Source organism: Rhinolophus sinicus, linkage group LG06, assembly GCF_036562045.2.
Source record: "Rhinolophus sinicus isolate RSC01 linkage group LG06, ASM3656204v1, whole genome shotgun sequence".
In the NCBI taxonomy this organism is placed as follows: domain Eukaryota; kingdom Metazoa; phylum Chordata; class Mammalia; order Chiroptera; family Rhinolophidae; genus Rhinolophus; species Rhinolophus sinicus.
The window spans coordinates 63,193,129-63,199,245 of record NC_133756.1 but is presented as its reverse complement, the minus strand read 5'-3'; positions in this window follow the sequence as shown (position 1 = coordinate 63,199,245).

The window sequence follows — 6,117 nt, the reverse complement described above, 5'->3', positions numbered from 1 at the left end:
CTGGCACTCTCTCTGGACCCAGCCAGACTTCCTGGACTCAGCCAGGGCTCTCAGAGCACTGCCACTCTCTCTGGGCAAGCCAGACTTCCTGGGCTCAGCCAGGGCTCTCAGGGCACTGCCACTCTCTGGGCCTCTCAGGGTACCGTGCTGGAACAATAGCAACTCACAGTCAAGGTGCTTACATATTCTCAATGGTGGCCAGTTAAGACACAAAAGCAAACATCCACCAGTTCCACTACATGGTGGCATGTTCCCAAACAGTCAAGCTGTCCATTAAATTAGGGATAGAAGGCAATTCACCATAGTCCATAGTCATTCGCCAGGGCTGTCCTGGGGGTGAGGGACGACCTTGACCTCACCCTCATCTCCCACGGAGGACTCAGCAAGTGTTTCCTCCTGGGACTACAAGTCCTGCATCCGGGCTGCCTGAGTAGGAACTTCCCGGCCCACAGGGCTGCAACAACCTTTGCTTTCTCCGGCCTATGCTGGTTGGGGAACCGTCCACGTCTTCCCACCCCTCCACGGGGGTCCAGCTCTCCAGCAGCTGCTCCTCTGGTCTTCCTGAGACTGAGTGTTCATATGCACAAACTGCTCCACCGCCCTTCGAAGAGCTTTGGCCGGCACCATACCCTGCCTACGAAACTGAGCTTTTATACGTGTAAACGGCTCCAGTACATTCCAGAGGGTTTCGGCCGACACCACACCCTGCTCGCCACGCCATTTGTCGTGCAGGGAGGCCTGAGGGGTCTCTGGTCCCGCTCTCCACATAAGAACGCAGGATACAGCTAGGCCCAAAAGGAACACCCACAGAGCCATAGATACAGGAGTCATGCCACTATATTCTTGCTGGCGGCTGGGTTGGAGACACAGAAAGCAGGAGCCGCACAACTCTCAACCCTCACTGCGCCGCTAGCAGGCTCAGCCACCATCTTCTTGCTAGCCCCCCATTTTCTTGCTAGCGTAGCCACAGCAGTTATATTAGTGGCCAATGGCTCACTGGTTACAGTTGACAGTGAACTAGCCACAGCTGATGGCCATCCAATCACAGTTGATGGCCATTTACTACCTGAGCCAGCACCTTTCTATGTAAGGCTGAGAGCCTGGAAACTGCTTTCTGGGGCTCTGTCCCCACAGAAGGGCACATAAAATAAAGAATCAGTGAATAGGAATTAGAACCATAGAAATTATCCAATTTGAATAACAAAGAGAAAATAGGCTAAAGATGAGGAAGAAGAGGGGAAGGGGAGAGTGTCCTCGGGATAATTTGAATAGCCCTATAACTATTAGGAAAATTAGATTTGTAATTTAAAAAGTCAAAAGAAAGAAAGAAAGAAAGAAAGAAAGAAATCTCCAGACCCTAGTAGTTTCACTGGAGAATTCTACCAAACATTTAAAGAAGAATTAACACCAATTCTACACAATCTTTTCCCGATAATAGAAGAGGAGGAATCACTTCCCAATTCATGTTATGAAACAAGTATTACCCTGATAGCAAAAGCAAAGACATTGCAAAAAAAGAAAACTTCAGACCAATATCCTTCATGAATATGGATACAAAAACAATAAAATATAAAAAATAATTATACACAGTGAAAAAGTGGAGTTTATTCCAAGGTTTGATTCAGTATTTAAATATCAATCTCCTCCATATTACCAGGCTGATGAATAAAAAAACCACATGGTTTTGTTAATCAATGCAGAAAAAAGCACTTTGACAAAATTCAACACACTATCATGATAAAAATACTCCCCAAAATATGAGGACAGTACTTCCTCAATTTGATTTAATACACATACACACACACACACACACACACACACACACACATATGCAAAACCGCACAACTAACATTACACTTAATGGTGAAATCCTGCTTTTTCCTAAAGATTGGGAACAAAATAGTATCTCTGGGGGCTGGCCTGGTGGCTCAGGCGGTTAGAGCTCCATGCTCCTGACTCCAAAGGCTGCTGGTTCGATTCCCACATGGGCCAGTGGGCTCTCAACCACAAGGTTGCCAGTTTGATTCCTCGAGTCCCACAAGGGATGGTGGGCAGCACTCCCTGCAACTAAAATTGAACATGGCACCTTGAGCTGAGCTGCCACTGAGCTCCTGGATGACTCAGTTGGTTGGAGCGCGTCATCTCAACCACAAGGTTGCTGGTTTCGACTCCCGCAAGGGATGGTGGGCTGTGCCCCCTGCAACTAGCAACAGCAACTGGACCTGGAGCTGAGCTGTGCCCTCCACAACTAAAACTGAAAGGACAACAACTTGAAGCTGAACAGAACCCTCCACAACTAAGATTGAAAGGACAACAACTTGACTTGGGGAAAAAAAATGTCCTGGAAGTACACAGTGTTCCCCAATAAAGTCCTATTCCCCTTCCCCAATTAAAAAATAATAATAATAAGTGATTATTATTAAAAAATAGTATCTCTGCTCTTATTATTTTTATTCAATATAGTGGTAGAAGTTCTCGCCAGTACAATAAGACAAGAAAAGGAAATAAAAGGTATACGGTTTGGAACAGAGAAATAAAATTATTTCTATTTGCAGATGACATAATTATCTATATAGAAAATTCCTAGAAATCTGAAAAAAAACATAACCTTCCTAAATTATGGTCTATCTTTAAAAACAACAACAAAAAAGACTGTGTGGTATTGGTGAAGGATAGACAAATAGATCAATGACACAGAATAAAGAAACCAGAAATAGACTCACTCAAATACATCCAAGTGATTTTTGACAGAGGAGAAATAATAATTCATTATAAGAAAGTCTTTTCAACAGATAGTGCTTGAGCAATTGGATAGCCAGTGACAAACTGACTCTCAACCTAAGTCTTACACCTTATACAAAAATTAACTCAAAAATGGATCATGGATTTAAAAGTAAAACATAAAAGTATAAAACTTTTAGATAAAAAAAGTCAGAGAAAGTCTTCAGGATCCAGGGCTAGGCAGAGTATTTTTAGACTTGACACTAAAAGTATGATTCATAAAAAAAGAGAAATTGACAAATCGGACTTCATCAAAATTAAAAACTTTTGCTCAGTGAAAGACCCTGTTAAGAGGATGAAAAGACAAGTTAGAGATTGAGAGAAAATATTTGCAAACCACATATTTGACAACGGATTTATATCTAAAATATACAAAGAACTCTACAACTTCAACGGTTGAAAAAAAAAAAAATAAACCTAATTGAAAAAAATACCCAAAAGACATGGACAGAAATTTCACCCAACAAGATATATGGATGGCAAATAAGCACATAAAAATATGTTCAACATCATCAGCCATTAAAAAAATGCAAACTGAAATCACAGAAACATCAGTACACACCCATCAGAATAACTACGAGTAAAATGAAAGATAGTGACAACAGTAAACACTGTTGATGATGCAAAGAAACTGGATCACACACATTGCCAGTGGGAATATAAAATGGCTGTCACTCTGGAAAACAGTTTGGCAGTGTCTTAAAAAACTAAACATGCAACTATCACATGACCCAACAATTTCACTTCTGGACATTTATCCCAAAGAAATTAAAACTTATGTCATACGAAAACCCCTACACTAATATTTTTAGTAGGTTTATTTCAAACATCTCACACAGGAAATCAAGGTTGATAGGATCATAATAGTCACTGGACATTCAACATTAACTCTCAAATAGAAGGGTAGACTAAATGACAATTAAGTTCTATTTCAAATAAAAAATATTATGACTTTATATAGAGAACCCTCTTCTAGGCTTATGAGAGAATACAAAAAGCAAGTGGCCCTGACTTCCAAAAGTCTCACCAAAAAGGCCAGTGCACACAAGTTTGGAGATGGGGGATTACCCCCCACTGACGCAGTCCATGGGGATGGGGCTAGAGATCACGGTGAATTGAGAGGAGGTAACCTGAAAATTAGACACAATGCCCAGAGTCACAGATGACACATGGAATTTTTGTCAAGAATGTACAGTAAAACTTTTAGTGAATTGATTCTTCCTGGAACCGAAGAGGTTTGTGTACTGAAAGTGGGAAGGGATGGAGAGAATGGATTGATACAGGCAGTCAGAATGGTGAGGCTGGGTCATTCAAGATCACTGAGCCACCATGCAAAGGTGCATCCCTTTTTTACAGAGTTCCATGGTGCCTAATGTTCATTCTCCAAAATTTCCAACTCCCAGTTCTTTGGGGTTTTTATGTGCTAAGAATTTGTTCACGTCTTTCAGTCTGTGTGTGGTGACAATCTCCACCTACTGTCCTATCAAATGTCAGTAATTTCTGTCTAAGGGAAGAAATCATAACTCAACTCTATTCCTGATACTTGCTTAGTCCTGGCCTCAGGTGTTTTCAACACAATGACCTGTAGGGCAATGGGGCAAGGAAGTAGGAGAATATTGCTGACCTTAAACTTTTTAAAATGTATTGCCTTCTTTTCTTCCTTACCGTATCCAACAGACCTATTTTATCCAAGTTCTTTTGATCCTTCTACTCCTAGTGAATATAGACTTAGATAGATATAGATATAGACATATAGATATGTAGATATATAGATATAGATATATCGATATATATCAATATATAGATATATTTCCGTGTTCGTCTGTCCTTCTTCCTCAGTAAAATCTGAATTTACCTGATGAATCCACCTGTGTGGATGGCGTTTACCCTATTTCTGCCTTATTTTATAACGCTGTTATTCTGGGTGCTTTCCTACTAAGGCAGACAACCAAAGCACAGAGCACAAGCTCTTCTGAGTTCTTTTCTGATCCTTGCATTTAGACTTCATCAGTTTCCTCTTAATCAACTAGAATCTGTTGTAACTATCCCCATTATCAACCAGTATTTGTTAATGATTGCTGAGAGCCATTTTTTTTTTTTTTTTACAGGGAGAAAATTTCATTGGTGCTACGGCAACATATTACTTACGTGTGGACAGAACAGATACAGATTTGGGGATGCTAAGATACTGGAGCTTCAAAGGCAAGTGTCAAAGTGCCCTCTAGTGGTGCATATAGCATACTAACCCACTGAATCCTTTCTTCAGAGCAAAGGGGGTGCAATAGTGACTTCCAATTGACTATTTGAAATCTATTTTCAGTTTCTTCCAGAAGCCCTGAGGTTCAGACAGGATGTGACACATGAAGATTTAAGTTAATTAAAAGTGGCTTCTGGCATTCCAGACCAGGAAGAAATAATGAGTACCAAGAGGCTGTGTAAAATGAAATCGCTTCCATTGTATGTTAAGGATAAGCATCTTGGCATTTCTTGCCAGTCTGCTCAGAAAAATTGAGTTGTGGTAGCAGTTTTTCAGCCAGGAGTCACATAACTTGATTGTTTAATGATTAATTGCTCTATTACACACGGACCTAGAGGGAGCATCTTCACTAAGCCACTTTTTCAGTTTGGCGACAAATAACCAACTATCTGGACTGACAATTCTTCTCTGAATTCTTTGAGAAACATAGGGATTAATTTGGGTATTTGCATTCTTCTGGTAATAGGTCACAAGATTGTACCATTTTCATTAATATTCTAAAAGCCAGTGTACATTATCTATGGTCGATTGAGAGCTTTTAACACACCAGTAGTAATTGAGGTATTAAATAAGAGTAGCACACTGTTCTGTAAAGAATAGTGGCCTGAACGCATGGAGATATTGCCTCTGCCACTAACTGACTTTGAGCAAGTCCTTTAACATCTCTGAGCCACAATTTCCCCATTAATAAATGAAAGAACTGGACTAATAATTTGTTACCTTTTCAGCTCTAAAATGATCTAGTTTATAAAAATCATTTGGCAAAGTTACATTTAAAGTAATGTATTTGTATTTTGTGTGTAGTTCCTTGATCAACCTCAGGGTACCCTCTCCTAGCCTCATCCTCAGCAGAAACCAAGATTCAAAGAACCAGCTGAGCTAAGGGTGAGACCAAGATTAGCATGCTAGCCTGCATTCCTCTCGCTGCATCTAGAAAAGACAGGGGCTGGGGACAGAGGAGATAAAGTGGTGAGTTACTGAAATGAGGGGGTGGGGGAAAGCCCAGAATGGGTAAAGCTAGGAGACATCGAAGAGAAAAGAGAAGAACCCTCCAGCTTGGGTATCAGGAACCAGTAAGG